The sequence below is a fragment of the Sinohyriopsis cumingii genome, chromosome 10 (genome assembly GCF_028554795.1).
Source record: "Sinohyriopsis cumingii isolate HCF-2022 chromosome 10, ASM2855479v2, whole genome shotgun sequence".
Taxonomy (NCBI): Eukaryota; Metazoa; Mollusca; class Bivalvia; order Unionida; family Unionidae; genus Sinohyriopsis; species Sinohyriopsis cumingii.
The window spans coordinates 101,531,120-101,550,865 of NC_142970.1; the positions used below are offsets into that span (position 1 = coordinate 101,531,120).

A 19,746-nucleotide genomic window follows, 5' to 3' on the forward strand; every position below is an offset into this window, starting at 1 on the left:
ATGTCAGCCCCTTGCATCAATGTTGTCAGTGTTCAGTAGCGTGACGTCACTCCTGTTCAATTCCTATTGTCGTGTATAGGCCCACCTATGTTAATTTCCTTTGTCCGTATACAGACCCAATCCATTGTCACAATACATTCCCTATGTTCAATTTCCCTTGTCCGTATACAGGCCTAACCTTTTGTCCGTATAATTCAGAGTGGTTGTTGTTTATAAAATTCACCTTGTATGTACATTTCAAATGTTTGAAACTGGAAGTTTCCATTTTGAAACTATTCTCTATATGATCGAGACAAAGTGAAACTTTATTGGAGAACAACTAACTACAGTTGGGTGAAAGCTGTCCAAGTGATCGATGGCTTAATTTGTACATGTTACTGAGTACATTATACACATACTTGAATACAAGCCTCATAATTTGAACATTTCAAATCAACGCGTGAAGGATTACTTCATAAACCGTTTAAATAACATCATGCTATGTACATATGTGACATTTGGTATAGCAGTACTTGGAAATTGTCGTGTTCGGGTCATAGTTCTGCTCTTGATATTGGCTACCTGAACTATAAAGACGATATATTTTAAATTGTGCAGTCACGTAGTTTTTGTAGTTATGAATAGGATCTAACTCAATACTCATTTTTGATTACGGAGTTAAATAATATATTTCTTTGGTAGTTCAACTCTACTATGCATACACGATCTACAATTGTACAACAGGGTTAGTTGTCGGTTCATGTACTCGTGTGGAGCCGCTCTGAACCATTCTTTCCGACTTCGTTCTAGGCACCTGCCTGGAGTGCCTTGAGTACCAACTGTTTCTATTAAGGACGCTGAGGAAGTTAACACCGTACATATATGTTTACTGAGTTCAATACCACAACCTTACGACAAATGTAAGTACCTATGACATACATGTCATATTTTACTGGTTTATTAACTCGATTTACAGTACCCCATTTTGCTAGGGCATTATTAGGCTGCACTGCATTGTGTTAACGATTGTGCCTGATGTAGATTTTTCAGGCACTGGTCATGCTTAAAGTTTGGAATTGACAAAGATATGCATCACTGTTACTACCATACCAATGCAACTAAAACGCTCCTCATGTCCTATATTTAATGTTTGTCAGGCAGTTTTAAAGTAATTCACTTTAGTTCATTATATTTTCTGGATACTGTGTGCCACAGCCTTCATCGTTGTCAGCGATGGTTCAGATATACGCACTCTGTCTACACCATTCGTTCCTCGTAGGTCCTCGGCAAAAGCTCAGTGTTGGATTCGTAACACCCATCGTTTCTAAATGGAGTCACTTTTTATGCTTGCAAAAGTATGTTGTTTTGTGCTACATTCTAAATGTAATTAACTTTGGTTAAACCTAGTGTTTTAAGTTCGTTTCTAAAGTTCTTTTCAAGAAATATTCCTCAAGAAATAAAGGACCATGTTCATCCCTGTTAATAGCATATCCTCACCAGGACAGAAAAACTGTGTTCAACATGTAAAATTTTCTGGCCTAATTTGCGATTTGCATTGATCTCATTACGTAAACGTGGTTGTATGCCTATTGGTATAAATAAGGTAATACGTAGTACCTTGACACTCGTGGGATGCGAAACTGCAACCAACTCACAAGGATAGGTCACTGCGATCCATATTTCATATATTTGATTTCAGGTAAAGTTCAAGTACTGTTCGATTGTATATATCTGTAATAGTACCAAACACATACAAAAGAAGATTACTGTGATCTGTGTTTAAGATTGTGCTGGGTTATGCCAAGGCTTTGCATTTTGGTCATGTTTATGTTCAAGTCATGAAAGTTAACGACTGCATCTCTACAAGCTAAGAACCAAAGAAGGCAACGATAAACTAAGAAGTAAAGACTTATATATGGTATTTATAAGTAGTAATAATATAAATATCAGCAGCTATAGCAGAAAGCTCAGTATCAGTAGTGGTAGTAGTAGAAATAGTAGTGGTAACGGCAGCGTTGGTGTTGCTAATGTACACAATTAGAAGTAGAAGCTCCGATCTGATGGCACACACTGGTTTTGCAAAACTTTAAGTATTTGTGTTCACAAAACATAAATTGACAGGCTCTGCATATTCAGCTTGACATATATTCTAAACCTACACCAAGTATCAGTTGTACCTTCCACCTGTAGGAACTTCACAGACCGGCCAGGTGTCTTCCCAGCAAGGCTGTTTGTAATGTACGTGTCTTTGTAGACACTGAGCGAATTTTCATATTTTTATTCTTTTCCAAAGAGAGTTCCATGTTAATGTACACTTAGACTCCACCATGTTATTAAACAAAGTGCTACTGGATATTAGTCGGTATCTAATAGAAGCATTAGTTGTAGCAGTGTCAATAATACTAGCTGCTGCTGTCGTAATAATACAAAATAACGATGCTGGTTGCTGCAGTTATATTAATATTCCAGAATTAGTTATAGCAGTAACAATATTAATACCTGTATTAGTGGCAAAATATAAATGGTAGATGTATTTATTGTAGTTTAGTACCACTTGTGTCATTTGTAGCTGAGTGAGAATTCATATTTGCATACGGGTTGTAAACAGGCCTTTTTCGTTCCTGTTGTTTTTAGTATTCCTTTAACGTTTTCATTTGTTTCTCCTTTCCATACATCCCGGTTAGTAGTACAAAAATGTATATAAGATTCACTTTATTCATCCATTCGTCTGTGACTACGTGTGTCCAGGTATCCTCCTAGTCTTGCATGTAACCATAAAACTTGTTTTGCTTTTAGACATCGAACGTTCTCTACGGTTGCCACTTGAGATAAATATTTGACACGCATGGCACCTGGGTAGCTGTTGTATAACATCCGGGGATTATCTCAAATTACTGACGAAAAAATGTATTCGTTCAAATGCAAATGCCATTTTCAACTGCTATCACCCTACGTGCATTGGAGGTGGAATTTAGGATGAGCTGTGTCGCGTAGATAATTGGGTTGATGTGACGTAGTCAATATTATTTATTTAAATTACTTGCAAACTGTTGTAGTCCTATCGGTATCGGCTGTAATCAGTTTGTACTAGGCCTGATAACATCAACATTGAAACTGTGTGCGTTTTAGACATTTTGATTGCGCCCACGAAAATAAACTGTCGCTGTTACTTAATGTGCACAAGATACGTCTACGGTCTTAATTTACTAATGTTAGAAGTGTGCCGTACACCTGAAAGTGATCGCGTAACGCATTCTACATGTTTTATTTTAACTCACTAAACATTTATGTCCCCCTAACTCGTCAGGGCAGGAAATTGTATTTTTCTACAGTCATTAACAGGAACCCTACAAAATTCGTCTCAGCCGGGTCACTGTCATTTATTGCACCAGCATTAGAAATGTGTGTTGGTTGCAGTTCTTGTACCTTGGTACTAATTACCATCAAACTTGTATGGTGAGTGGATAATAGGAGGAGCTTTCTACACGCATCAACATTTGTCACATATCACTCTTCTGAGATAATTGAAAATTACTTAAAGGAGTGTAGTCTGTTCTCATTTCAACAGCATTGAACTTTCTGCCACCAAACGTGGATTATGATTGATTGCATAGATTAAAGTGTTCAACACCATACCTTTGTCCGTTTGACTAACCTTTGACTGTTTATTGAACGATTAAAGATACCGAGGGATGATAAAGTGGAATCGCGTGAGGTCCCACTTGCGAACAGCAAAATTATGTAGTTAAAGTCATGCAGAAATGTTTGCAGCAAATATACAATTCAGTCAGATTGCCGATTCCCATCAACTGATTACAGTAAAGGTTTCTTTTCTTTGCTGGTATTTTAAATGATGATGTTAACATTGATTACGAAAATAACGTGATATATCAGCAGATGTCGATCAATTTATTAATTTGCATAACAATTATTTTTTTTTCCAATTTGATTTATGACACCTATTAATCATATACTTTTAATAATTGAAATGTATTAATTTATTGCTTCACTATTTATAATATTTCTTCATCCTGCATTATCATATAATACAGAAACTCATGTCATGTCATACGACATTTGGATATATGCTTCTACATAATAAGTTGATGTGCCGCGGAACACAGTCTACAGTTTTAATATACAAATGAATACACACACACACACACACACACACATATATATATATATATATATATATATATATATATATATATATATATATATATATATATATATATATATATATATATATATATATATATATATATATATATATATATATATATTACCTACCGTTTCTAACATTTAAGTCCTTCACTTTTATCACTTGGCAGATCGGTCTTTTTTGAGGGATATAATGATATATACTTTGTGAGCAAAAGGGTTTGGTAAAGGTCGGATAAATGTTTGATATTATAGACAGGATAAAGTTGAAAACTTCCCTATGTTAGTGTTTTATTAAAAATATATGTTCTTTTACTCATTGTGTTATATTGCATATTTATACTTCGCTACCGAGATCACTGTTGGAAATAAACTCAATGGTGCTTGAGGTAGTCCGGTGTTTGTTCCGCAAAAATCGATTTATCACGCTTCATTTCCTCTCAATGTCATTTTAATGTAATTTCTGTAACTCGTGAATATATACCTGCACTTATAACGTAGTAGCACAAATATATTACATTTCGTCGGAAGCCAAAGTCACACTTGTGAAATAAATATCAAGCAGGTATCAATAAAACACAAAATCGACTACATCTCAGAAACCTTATCCATACCAATGTTCGTTCTTGTTAGTGACTTTAGCAAGAATGTATATGCTATTATATTTATTGTTTCTGATATTGCGTTCAGCACAAATCACCTAGTAGGGTAATTCAATTTATCGTTATTATCTAAATGCCCGAAGCTTGATCTCCGGGGTTTTGAAAACATAACACAATTTAATCCCGAAAGTTAAACCATCAAATGGAAGTCAAGCATCATTCACAATCAAACGTGCATGTGAAACTTGCAGTCTCTTTTTACTTTTGCGTGTGTATATGTGTGTTTGTGTGTGTAACGAAATATAGTTTTTGTTTTGATTATAACTACTATGAATGTATAACTAATACCGGTTAATTGGTTGGCATGTAAAGAGACATCTGATAGTTGTTCAACAGAATGTTCTTGTTGTTCTTAAGTCAGTAATCAATTAGGCTTCTCACAAATACAATTACCCTGTTACGCAGCCATTATTGTCTTTCATAATATCTTTATCAACGGATTGCACATGGGTTTTCATAGTCAGCCATGCACTGAGGAATAAGGCATTGTATAGTTGTTTTTTGAATATCTTGATAAAGCCCTGCAATATGTGTATCATTGTAAGTTTTAGTTAAGCTGGTCAGATTATATAAAAATCCGACTGAAACCGCTTTGTCTGTCTTGCCCTCTGCATAACACGCTTGTTGGGGAGGGGTGGGAGTAGTCGTTATTTTGTACCGCTTTTTACGTACTGTATTAATACGATACTAAGCACATGTAGAAACTCAAATATCAACATAAAATGTAAAGCGCTCATATTATATATGTGTAGCAATAATTTTCATTACATTCCCGCCATAAGGTGGATTTTATTATGTTATAATAATGTCTTTCTGTAGGCCAATCCCTCTGTCTGTAATATAAACGAACTGCTCAATAGATGTTGACGACGTTATGATCTGCTCTAGATGAAAACATATGTATACGATTGAACATCAACAGCAGATAAACTTAAATAGATTTCATAGCTGGGAAAAGAAAACGGGTTCAATGTTCCGAATATAAATCTGTATGCACTTCTGCTAGTATGATCCAAATCATAATGACCCAAATTCATTATTTATGTTCCTAATACCACTGTTGTGGAAGAGGCCAAAGTCGTTAGGGCTTATTTATGGACAGTAAACTAGCTTTCCTTTTACATATTAGACCGTTGAAAGACAAATGGAAAAAATAAGCCTTAGATGTAATACTATTTGCAAATTCTGACTGGAGATCAGGTCAGATTATACAGATGTTCAGTAATATCTAAATTTAAGTATATCCCTATTATGTGACAACAGCTTGCCTCAAAGATTAAATTTGTCAGTTTCATGGTCAGATTTCAAATTAATAAAAATGTGAATAGAAGGGCAAAAGTAGACTAAATAAGAATATTTGACAGCACATCATTAAATAAGTATTCCAGTTTCGAGCAATCAGTGAAGAAAGACTGAAATACTTTGTATAGAATGCTAGTTAGATTATTAGAATCAGTAACTATACATTTCAGTAACATAAAACTGCAAAATTAGCTTACTTTACGTTTCGCTGTATTCCAATGCATAGTTTAGTAGGTTCATCGAGCATGCAAATCCTCAAGAATGAACAAATGAATTAAACACGATGAACTGTTTTGACGGCTGCGCGTATTTGTTGCTTATTTCTTTGGTCATTTGCTACAACTGGCAAGGTGAAAGTATGTAGTAACAGCGTCTTTATAATGACGGACACAAAATATGCACGATGCTTGATGTAATCACATAAATCAGAAAGAAAATGAATCGTATGAAGAATACACGGCGGAGTTAAAACGTTTACTCGCTAATGCTGATGTAAATTGCGAAGAGGAAAACAGGGCGTGCCTATTCCGCAGTGTTTTGAGATGTCCTCAGTGTCAATGGAGCAGATTGAACGCTGCGTTTGTGAAAGCAAAATAAAGATAGCCTATAAACAGTAAGGCAATGCAGGGTAACTGACTCAACTTGATATTTTTTTCAACATTTGATAAAAGAAAAAGTGAAAAGTTAAAGTAAAAGACAGACATAAAAATTAAAGATTTTAATGGCGTACGAAATCAGAATGGAAGTATAATCAGACTGTTGAGAAACATATAAGAACTAAAGTTTATACTTGTAAGCAATATGATATTTTTTATTTTCATATGAGACTTGATATAACCTGAGGAATCAATGGGACAGTGGCAGATACAGATACATCTTGCCAAGATATAATGTGCGACACAGAACAGGATATGTACTCACAAGCAACCACAAAAAATGGATAGCTTCATAAGACGCTCAAATCCACCCATAAAGCAAATAATGCTACTGGAAAATAATGCCAGTGGGAAGAAACAAACTGGTTAAAACAAAAGCATATATGACCTGATTCGACTATTCATATCCCAGAATGGAGCGATGATTCTTTGACAATGAATTAAATGAAGTGATGATAATTTCATTGAAGGAAATATTTCAAGGATTCGATTAGATTTATAGCAAAAGGCAACAGGTATCATTTCTTAAGATTTTTTAAACCGACAGACTTAGAACAGTACTAGGCACAGAGTACAACTGTTCATTAAGCAGGTTATTTAAACACGCGTTGATATAATTTAGAAAGAGGATTTTCAGAATTCCTGTAGGCCGTCTCAAACTGAAAAAAAAAACATAATTGCTCTAATTTTAGATATAGTTTTAGGCATAGACATCAAGAAGTAGATCAGAGGACGTAGTCTTATCAAAATTATGGTAAGATCAAAATTCCAAAAAAAATAACTTGAAGATCAATAGCGAAAAATTTGAACTGCTCTCCATTATTTTGTACTTGGAATTTGTGAACGACGTATTGACGTCGATGTAACATGTCATAAATCAGATAGTTCCAAGGGAAAACACAAAGACATGGTTGAGTTTGCTGTAAACAATTGATAAGAACATCCACTCGTCTTGACAGCTAGAATTGCACAAAAGTTCATCGCTTAATCCTTTCCAACAGAAGCTTCAGTCACGCAACATAGAACAATGGGGACAATATAAACCTGTAAATTATGTTAGTCGTAGTGGACGCGGAGTGCTAGGAACGGGACGGACATTTTAGTGCGATTAGAAGAATACAATACTGGGAATAACTAAATTTAAGAAGTAGAGCACAGTTTGGTCAATAACAGAAATATCCAAAGAAACCTCAGTGCTAGGTCACGTCAATGAGTTCTTGGAAAGTGAGGGTGAAAGACGAACAAAGCATGAAAGGCCATAACTGCAACAATGCGGAATTAGTATGGAGATAATTGTTGAAAACGTAGATCAAGCATTCACAGCAAGAGCACCATTGATACTATGAAAGAAACACCATCTTATCAGTCCCTTGATCTGATCCCTACGCCTTTGATTGAAGAGCGACAAATTATCAAACCAGTGGATGAACTATTGATCATTTGTAAATAAAGATTACCTTGGGCTTCTTCACTTGTGCAAGTTAGAAAGGAAAATAAAAATGATAAATATGACTTGTGTGGACAGTCCAGGAATGAACGATGTGGCAATCTCTAATGCAATTCATATGCCACTTACAAAAAATGTCTGGAAGCCTTAGCGGGAAAAATATTTTGAAATATTAACCTACCTTCATAGTACCATTATATATTTGTGAGAAATAAAACGATCCAAACACATGATATGTTACAAATTATGGTTTGTATCAATTAGCTGGGGATGGAAAACTGGATGGCACGTTTCAGAGAATCGTGTACATCATACAGTAGGAATTATAATGTTATTCATGGTAACGAAAAAGAGCAAACTAATGAAATGGACACATACATATCAAAACAAAATATCAACACACATGAACATTATGTCTTGGATACGAACAACTGAAGACATGTCATACTGTCTTTTGCGATAAGACTTTTATACATTAATCAACTACAGGGCAAAATCTTCCAAGTTTTTTAATAGCTTAAACAGTACGCTTCTCACTCCGAATCACGATTTTCGCCAATACACCATCGTTTAGTCAGCCACTTGTTTTTGTGCAAAGTCGTCACTCAAAATATCAGTCGCGACCTAGGGAACATTTAACTTATAGAACAGCGGTTTTCGTGCCTATGACCGTGTCTGAAGAGTCTGATGGATGCAGTTTAAAACTGTGACCTATTCATGATCCTAGAAACCTTGACATGTCCAGTCCTTAAGTCATAAAACGTGTTGTTCATGTATATCATGTCGACCATACCTATCAAGAAGGTGTTTTGATATAAAGTGTCTGATATAACAATATGTATGTGGAGTTCCAGTCAAGTATTGCTTGTCTCTCACGAGGTTCTAGTTAATTAATACATAAAAAGAGGCATGTGAAGACGAAACGTTCCACACATCGAACAATAAGCAAATGCGCAATCTCCAACGACTATTATACAATGTCAATCGTACACGTTCTAAAGTATCATGCAACACATTTGTGTTGATTATTCACCTGTACCACAGTCTACACTTTATGGTCACTGCTACCGTCGGAACAATCCGTTTCGTATTGGAGTCTGTCGACAAATGATGCCATTACTTACTTTTGTAACATTGCCAATGGATGCAATGTTCAACTTTGAGGCGGTACTCTTGTTAATTCCTCTCGACTTACCGCATTCCTGGCTAGAAGCAGCAGTGATGCCCATACATAAAGTAGGTACTATACCAACCCTTCCAACTATTGTCCCATATCATTTTCCATCTGCAAAATATTGGAACTGATGAAAAATGTCTCCTCTATTTTATAGGGTTCAACAAGACACTATCAAATCTTCAATGTGCATTTATATACCAGAGAAAACCACCTTAGAACATCGTTTCTCATTTATGCCATTTGACAGAGACACTTTTTTAAGGAAGTTGGTATCGTTGTCAACGTGCCGAACGCTATAGACACAACATGGAATTATGACTTAATGAATGACATATTCAGCCTAGCTATAAAGGACAAGTTGTTTGAGAGATAAAAGAAATTCTAATTTTTGTAGGTACCATTATTGCTAAAAGGTGTTCGTGGGTATGCTTCAGGCAGCAAATTACCAGTGACATATTAAACATAAACTTTACAAAGTAACGATTATGTGAAACGACCGCTTTTTATATGTTTACTCCTTTCTTGATAGGATGTTGATCAAAGAGCATACATAGTATTTCAATAACAATAGGCTTAAATATAATTCAGTAATAAGCATAACGAAACTAGTTCATCGTTGTCGTTCGCATCCGTTAGTCTCGAGAGACGATGGAACTGCGCCCATGAGAGATGTCCCGGTTGGTGGTTGTGCAGCGTCTGCTGTGGCTAAGTAGTCCAATGCGAGAGTGGCAGTTCCTGCTGCACTTGCTGCACTTGAAGGTTGTGTCAGGTGTTGGATGAATCTGCTTCTTCTTCCTCTGCGATCGTCTTTCATCAGCTAGCAAGCGTTGCTTGTCCTCTCCGGCTTTCAGACCAGTGATCAGAGCATGACGCCAGCCTGATCTGTCTAGAGCGAGCTCTTCCCAGGTGTTGACATCAATATCAAGGGCTTTCATGTCATGCTTACAGACATCCTTGATGCGAAGATGTGGCCGTCCGATCGACTTTTTGCAAGAGGCGAGTTCCGAATAAAGAATGTCTTTGGGGATCCGTCCGTCAACCATCCGACGTACATGGCCCAGCCATCTGATGCGGCGTTGGCGGAGGAGTGTGATCATGCTGCGAATCTTGGCACGCTCTAGCATCTCGTTTTTTGTTACCCGATCGCTCCAGGTGATCCCGAGTATGCGTCGGAGGCATCGCATGTGAAAGGCGCTCAGTCTTTTCTCTTGTGAGGCATACAGAGTCCAAGTTTCACTGGCATACAGAAGAGTGCTTAGCACGCATGCATGGTACACGGTGATCTTAGTGTTCATGGTCAGCATGCTGTTGCTCCACACTCTCTGCGACAACCTGGAGAGAGTTGTTGATGCCTTTTGGATCCGCTTGTTGAGTTCAGCATCGAGCGAGAGATTGTTGGTGATGGTAGAGCCGAGGTACGAAAACTGACTCACCACCTCAAGTTCGTAGCTGTTGATGATGATGCTTGGGGGGGTCCACGTCCTGAACCATCACGTTTGTTTTCTTTAGGCTTATGGTTAACCCAAACTCATCACATGCTTTAGCAAAGTGGGTCATCAGGCGCTGAAGCTCAGCTTCTGTGTGGGTGGCTAGAGCAGCATCGTTTGCAAAGAGCATGTCCCTGATGGTTACTTCACGCACTTTGCTCTTTGCCTTCAGTCGTGCCAGGTTAAACAGTCTGCCGTCTGATCGTGTGTGCAGGTAAATCCCTTCTGTGGACGTCCCAACTAGTTCATATGTTTCAAATTTATTACTGTTTGTATGCATTTCTACAAATTACACCGAAGTTCCCATTCACTTAGAAACCTCACTTAATATAATTTTATTCTTGTTGCGGAAGACATAAAATGTTACAGATTTATGTTTTAATAGAAAAAATAACTTTCCCTGTACATATTAGATACTTCTGAGAAAATGACGAGAACCTCCGGGGATTACTACAAGTATTGCTAGCTATTAGTAGTAAGATATGACCATCATTATGGTTTTATTAGTTAAGAATCAATTTGTAGATCTTACCTCCTGATGCTGGATCCGTACACAATCAAGCATTTTTTTGCTGTCGAGATGAATGCGTGACTTGCCAGTCTGTAAAGCTCTATGTTGAAGCAAACCTATTTTATCTCATGAGCACGAATCTGGCTTTTCATCTAATCCCGTGTCAGCTGTCATCTTTAGACCCAAATACCACCAGTGTTTCATATAACACGAAATTTTATTCCCACATTTGGCATACTTACAAATCGCACATCAATGTTGGAAATACGGTATATTTCTACTTTCTAAACTGAATACCATGGTGATTGACACCCCCATCCATCAAAGATAATATCTTTGAGCAGATATTCTCATCTTTCAGAGTCAATTTAATAAAAGCAGAACGCCTTGTTTTGGTCCTGCGGACTTGAATACAGGCGGTTTAGAAAAATGGAGAATCAATATTTTCGTTTCGAATATTTCTTTTCCACACCAAAAGACTTGGAAAACATCACTTGGAAACCCGTTCATATTCCAGATATTACAGAGACATGATTTCTCGTCTGCTATGACCTATATACTTGGTCTAATGCGTGTCTACAAATGCATCATTTGACGGTGGCACCCATCAAATAGAACAAATATCAGTTATACTGGATTGAGCCGACAGTGCACATGACATTTGATTCACACATGCTTTCTCAAAGATGAACAGTGAACGAAATGTTAACGACGCTGGTGTGCACTGGCAGTGGAATGCATTAATGATTGTATCAACCCCTTCCCTTTGAACAATACGTATTTTGATGTGTGCTTGATTAAGAGAAAACCGTCGATTATTTGAGGGAACGAAGTTTTTATGACAAATATCCTTTGATAAATAAAAAGAAGGGCTTATCTTTCTAAATAATTTGCTCATTTCTTGTAAACATTTAGAACTTTATTTTCAATTGCAAGGCATAAACACTACTGTGTTTATGTGAAGTTGGCTGCATTAGTTTTATTCGCCCTTTCATTAACCTTGAAACTAGGTAACCTAAAGTACATAAACATTCATCAGTTTGCATGAAAAGATCAGGATTCTGTATCATCTGGATTATTAACCGTTAACGTGTTGCAAAAGTGGTGGTTTAATAGCTCTAAATTGGAGCTTACAAAAACCACAATGTCACGTGTATAGGCTCGAATAACCATTAACACAAGAAAGAGTGAAAACAACAAGCTTTGAAAAAATTCAATTATTATTTCCCTGGAATAATTCTGTAAAGATAAAAAAAATATGAACTTACGGTTTTATATAATCAAATAAAAACTAATTCAAGTATAAAATTTAGTAGTCCTAATAACAAAATGTTCTACTGATTTCAAGTTCGAATCCCGACGAAGAATCCAAGATGGAAGACGATGACGTATGGTGAAATGTGTAGTGTTGAATTCTACAGTTCCTTGTAGAAACAAGATTTATCAGCCCGGTCTATGATAGCTGAATACATTATTATAAAAAAACTGACCTTGTTCAGCAATTTTACAGGAGCACACGTATTTTCCAGAAAAATAACAGAATTTATCCTTTTCGAATCCAAGTAATTTGAAATAACTCCAAACAGCACAACATACAACTTCCAGTGTAACAGCCCAGCCTCTACTGAGAATAATTCTCCAAAAAAGAGGTTAGATGGTCGCCTAAAACGTAAACAAGGTATTCACGTAATCCTGTTCTGGAAGCTCATAGAATTTAAGTACTTGGTAAAGGTCACGCACACCCATTGTGACCCTGACGAAAACCAATCATTTTACGCTAAGAAATAAAACAAATTGTTTACATCTTTTACACGAAGTCCGATCATGACCTCGACAACAACCAATCATTTTAAAATAAAGATAGAACATGTTTACTTGGTTGATACAAATTTTGAAACAAGGTGAGGATCTAGATCAACACCTGGTGTTCATAAACGAACAGTCAAGGTCGAACTATTTTCTGAAAAAAGTATCTTCTCTTGAGGATAAATTTACATTACAATAGCATGTAATAAAAAATATAAAAAACTGGCAAACAATTAAATTAAAATAAATATTTATTAAATCATATACAAGTAAATCAAATATACATAACAACAAGGCTAAGTATCTGACTGCTATGGCCTTACACCAACTCGAAGGGAAGAGCGACAGCCACGATGGTTTCAAAAATTATACAAAATAATTATTTTATTTCCATAGAATACAAAAGTGAAAATTTGTAAAGAACTTAACGGTAATTCGAACCCTTACATCGCCTGCATCAACAGCCATTTTTAATGATTAACTACAATATGTAGCTCAAAGAACTGGTACACTCTTAAGTCATGAAAAGCCTCATTACAGTTTCCAGACCAAGGAACTTTGGTTTTCTTCCACAATAAATTTGTCAGGGGCGCAGTAACTACGCAAAACAATGGATCAAAAGTTTAGAAAATATCCATCCATACCCAGAATTCACATCAGTTTATTTTTACTGGTAGACATAGGGAATTAAGAAAGTACTATAGGTTTCACTTGTCTATGTCCCACGATGTATCCTAGAAATGTAATGTAAACTGTCGAATTTGCATCATTGTATATCAAAACATTTCAGAATCGTCTTGAAGTGATCCTTACGGGTAACATTGTAGATGGTAACATCATGGATGTAAGCACCACAGTGATCTAAACCAGATGCAATCATGTTCATTAAGCTTTAAAATGTACAATGCCAATCTTTGATCCCAAACAGCATCACTTTATATTGATACAATCCATCTAGAATTACAAATGCCGAAATTTATGTGCCCTTTCTGGGAGTGGAATTTGCCAAAATCCTTTGAAAAGGTCAAAATTGGTGACATATTTTGAAATTCCAATTTTATCAATGCAGCCATCCATTTTGTTTTTGGCAATATAAATAAATCTGATTTAGTCACACGGTTACGTGTTGTAGTCTGTGTACATGCGGAAATTATCTTTTTTCAGCACAAAACCAGGGTGAACTCCAGTCACTTTTAATCAGTTTATGAAATCATTCTCCAGCACATACTGAATTTTTTCTTAATTCCTTTTCGAGATGATTCATCTTGTACTAATGCAGTTATATTTTACTTGAGGCCTTAGATGTGAAAATTTGTTAATCTGGTTATTCATAATTTCTAAAATCTGAAGATTGATTACTCCAAAATCATTCCAGAGCGGTCTCATTCCATCACATAAATACGCTCTGTGTGGGACAGGTACAACTAAATTGACTATGAGTAACATGGCTTTCTCTATCGGCATACTCCTTTGACATATTTATTTGGTAAGGATGTTTTTGGTTTTGCCTCCCAGTAGTATTAATAATATAATTTAAATCAAGTACTTTGTATAAGAACCATACTACGTATACCTGAATCGAATTGTGAGGTAAGGGCAAGATATGATAACTCTATCACCATTCTGAAAACTTCCTGTGTATTTTTGTCATACCTTGATTTCATTTTTTGACTTCGTAGAGTGCTGACTAGTTTTTGTAACTTCACAGGCCTTTAAGAAATTATGTCTAACATTCGAAAAATAATGCAGACGATTAATTTCTGAATCTGGATTTGAAAGACGTTTTTCGTTCACCGATTTCAGTTGACCACGGACAATATGTCTACAAAACAAACATACAGATTCTTGAAATGATTCCCTAACCGCAAACAATAATAAACACCTTCATCCCAGTCTTTTCCGGTATACAAAAGCAATTTGTCCAAATCATATTTTTTCTAAGCTTTCAGTGCAACATACAGAATACTTAAATTTGGTGGCTGCCTAATTAATGCATAACTAGCTGGAAGTATTCAGTCATACAATTTGACACCTGGTCAGATTGAACAAATTTGGCAAGGCCTAATTGTGCAAAAATACGTTGTCTGCGTTTGTACTATGGTTTTAATTGTAATATTCCTCAAATGATTGTTTCTGGAAATCTTGTGCACGAACACATTATGGTCAACAAGTATTGCTTGCCTGACATGATCTTAGGTATGTAACTGTCAAAGTCAATCATTAATCTGCTAATTGATTCGTCCAAGTAAGGAATTGGATGCAGTAGGTATCTTCTGACTGGGTTACCATTTGACACATGTGACAAAATATACCGTATTTACAAACATGACTTGTAATTGTCGGTTAATAAAAGTGATTCAATATGTTGTGTTAAGTCTCACTGACACTTTAAATGACCATACAAAGGCGTTTCATGGGTTAGACTAAGAATGTCCTGTCTATGCCACTTTGGAACAAGATGATAGCCCAGACCACTCGTCAGAAGCGAGTACCTCGGATAATATACATTTTCTGACAAGGACACCATGTTAAACAAAATGACAAACACGTATAGTGTATTTCTGTAGTTTCGCAAATAGCCCTTTGAAACATCTAGGATATCCAGATTTTGTGATTTTGTTCATGTTCGAAGACAAGTAACTGTAGTTTGTCTCACTGATTAGAACAAAGAGAATTAGTAGTAAAAATAGGATCTATGTGATTAATACCATTTGATTGATACATACCACAAGAAAAAGTGACCTCTTCGAAAGCCTGTGTCAATTAAAGGAGTAATTTTCTGGTCAAATGATTCTTAAGAGTTGTCCTTGCCGTAACTCTAGTAACTGCACAAGATGGCTGTACATCAGGGATGTCGTTTTCAATAGGATCCACTTTCCGATCCAAACAAGAATTTTCAGTTACAAGTGTATTAACCACAACCTTATGTCCGGATACATCCTTGCGTAGCAATACATGACTAACCTTGATGGGTAAAGACTACACGTTTACGACTGTCACGGTTCGTGAGACTAAGTCTGACGAACAATTTAAACAATGGAGTGGAACATTAAAAAAGTCGCACGTTTCACCGCGAAAAAGAGCCCTTTCATTAGACAAAGTCATCTCAGAAAATGGCAACTGATTATTAGACCCTGAGAAACTGCCGTGTCTCCTAAAAGTTTAATAGGGATATATTTGGCAGAATCACCCATAAGTCATATAGAACTGTTCATCACGAATGGTTCATACCTCTACATAATAAATTCAGGCTGGGTTTTATTTGACGCAAAAAATGTATTGCTTTCAATACATGACCGTGACTTTGACCTCTAAGAAATAAAATCATTTTTAATGTCTGTATTGATTATGTTGCTTGTTTTCAATCTGTAGCAATCGGAAATAACGTGCTCTTTCTTTGTGTAATATTTGTTTGGAAGCAGAGATAATGATTTCTGATTAGTCTTCTCAGAATCGTGATTCCTAAATGTGCCCGTTCGAGATTTGGAAGTACTCGTATGAGGCTGAAATAGTTTTCTACCAATAAGCGTGGATAATTTACTGTCAAAGCAACCTTTGTAAGTTAAGGAATAATCATTAGCAGTACGAGCAACATTTGCTAATGTTTCGACCTTTTCCTCATCAAGGTGGGTGGTAGCGTCACTGCTGATGAAATTCTTAAACTCTTTAACCACTATGAGTTGTTTAATTTTACAGTACCTTTCTTGGCTGAGCACCAACTATCAAGTAACTGCACTTTTTCCCTTGCAAATTCAACATGGGTTTTTCTAGTTTCTTTTTAATAGTTCTTAACCCTTTGTCAGGTACCAGCTAATAACCCTTTAAGGTAGTTCCGTAATAGCATTGTAATTAGCATCAGTAGGGACAGGGATGTGTCAGCTTCAGGAGCTTTGTCCATATTTAAACTTTTTACTTTGTCAATTCAAAAGTTCAACATTTTATCAAATATGGAAAACGTATCTATTGTGTTTTGTTTAACAGGTATTACCAACATAATAGTTTTAGTATCATTAAAACTAAGCTTGCATGTAAAGTAGGTAGTTTCCACTTGCCAGCTCTAATTATTTTAATCTAAGTAGAAATTCCCTTTCTTCCGTTTCGTTTTCTTTGGTATCTATATCTCAATCTGATCAGATTGCATTTGCATTACATTAGCCTATCTTCTCTCTCGTTTTTTCATCTGCAGCTGCAGTTGTATTTGTCTCTCTTCTTTCTGCAGGCGTAGCTCAAGCTTTCTGAAATCAATTTCCGTTTTGTGTTATTTTTCAATTCCTTAACTTCCCTGTAAGAACCATATAGAGATTTACTCTTTTCCATCAAGTTTGTACCAATATATTTTATTTCTTCCTTCATTAAAGAAACTTTCACAGCAGAGAGATCATATTGTCTAGCAAACTGGAATAATTAATTCTTTTTCATAGACTCTGACCTCTTACTGGGTAAAATTAAAAATTTAGTTCTCCACTTTAGATGGCATTTGATGGTTTGTTCGTTTGACTTTTGATATCTATGATATTTCAAATGATAACTAGGACTTCGAAAATGTCGAAGCAAAGTGAATTTAAATTTAAAAGAAAGTGTTCTGAAATATTTTAAAGAAATTCTTGTCCCGTACAGGAGACCCAGAGTGTATATTACGGCTGTATGATCTTAAATTAAGTAATATAAAAGAGTGAAACCTATTACGTTTTGTCAACTTCAACAAATGATATATTCTCTCTAGAATACAAAGTTAAATTTATAAGAACTTACTTGCGAATTAATGACAACATTGTCCAAAATGTCTATACCAATCATGATAAATAAAATTCTTGTTAAATTTCATCGGTGACCTGAATAAGATCTAACACTAAGGGTGTTGTTGTGCCTGCAGTGAAGTGTGTCGTGTTGATGTCTCTACAATCGATTGATGAATCACAATAATATAATACATGATGTATTTGTTTGAATTCATTATAGTTCCCAGTTAATGTTTCTGTCTAAGAATATTTTTAATGAATAAATAATTTGAACAGATAATTTCACCCAAATCAAATACTAAACAACAAAATACAAGTGATTATGCTTCAAGATCTTAGAGCACGAATGAATAATTTCTAGATTAAACAACATTATATAAAAGAAATTTAAGCGTTAAACGTAGATCATGGATGTAGTTCATTTCTAGAACAATCTGTTACTAAAATTATTCTAACGAACATGGTAACTATGATGCCCTTGATTCAAATCATGATACTGATCCTAATATTTAACTAACACTCTTACAAAGAATATTAGCTATACGTTATCTGTTTACCAAAATTAACACATCATCGATCGCTCTAGACAGAAACACAATGATATTGATTTTGGACAAGGTCAAGTCCAATATATAATTAAAAATAACAGATAATGATTGAAAAAACTGATAAACAAATACAAATTAAATATACATAGCCATATTGAGCATATGCAGGTATAATTTGGAAGCAGATAGGTACAAAATAGATCCATACATAACCAAGTACAGATCTTACTAAAGACGTGACTGACGTGTGCAAGGCCTTCGTAATTAAGCACGTTAACGGTAAACAATACGTTTTTCAGAAGTGGTCTCCTCATAATATAGGTTATCATTAATTCAATATAAAACATATTATTATGCTTACATTGTCGTTTGGGAAAGTTTTAACCTCTTTTTAATACCAATTTCTGAACTGTAGGTGTTCGAACTCTGATTTATAGCATTGACCCTGCGTCAGTTGTACAAAATGTTCAGAATAGCAACGCATAAAATGCATAATTGTCATTTTTTTACAACTGTGGATGAGTAATTTTTAATATATAACGTTTGACCTTTGTCATCAATTTAATCAAAACTCCATATTCATTCTCCGACCTGGCGCTGACCGTGGCCAGATATCTCTGAAGATTTGGGACACCTGACCGCACAAACAGACAGGTTTCATCGTCTGCACCTAAGGCGAAATGGTAGATTTATATTACCGTTTATCCTTTGGTCGGAATGGGGGGTTAAATGGCTGTTAAACTCACCAAGATATTGAAGTTCTTCCTCGACATCGGGCCTGATCTTGACGAAAAAATCCGAGGTATAGACAAAATTGCTTAGGAATAGAATATGTGCACATATCAACATATAATGTGCACATATCCTGCCTCAATGACAATGTCATATTATAAAGATACAGTGTTATGGTTATATCGATCGATCAATACATCTTTTAAGAATCTGTATATCGCGGGTTGACTTGAATCTTTCTACACATATTCTTACCAAATTCTACAAATACATTACATTCAGATGATTGTTAATCAATATTCTTTTCGGGCGCAACATTGTATACATCAAGGTCAATGTTAACAACCAAAGTCGTTTCAGTACAAATAGCAGAAGTTTTACTTCACTTACTTCAATCACACCACGGAGTAGGTTCCTGCATATATAAGACAGAACACGTTTAATGCATGCTGCAGATTGCAAAGGTAAGTTCACTGTAACAATTTGTACTAAGTATGCCAATTCCTTTACATCACTGTGTAGGAAGGTCGTTTCAT

The 19,746-nt window shown here is 35.6% G+C and overlaps 1 protein-coding gene across 1 annotated transcript in view; it reads left to right on the forward strand.

Moving 5' to 3' along the window:
• Positions 1 to 421: 421 nt before the first annotated feature.
• Positions 422 to 19,746, forward strand: part of LOC149790729 (protein henna-like) — a 46,002-nt gene continuing 26,677 nt past the window's right edge. Inside the window, exon 1 of the mRNA XM_089972784.1 lies at positions 422 to 899. The gene's annotated coding sequence lies outside the window, so the exon portion shown is untranslated. The remainder of the gene's footprint in view (positions 900 to 19,746) is intronic.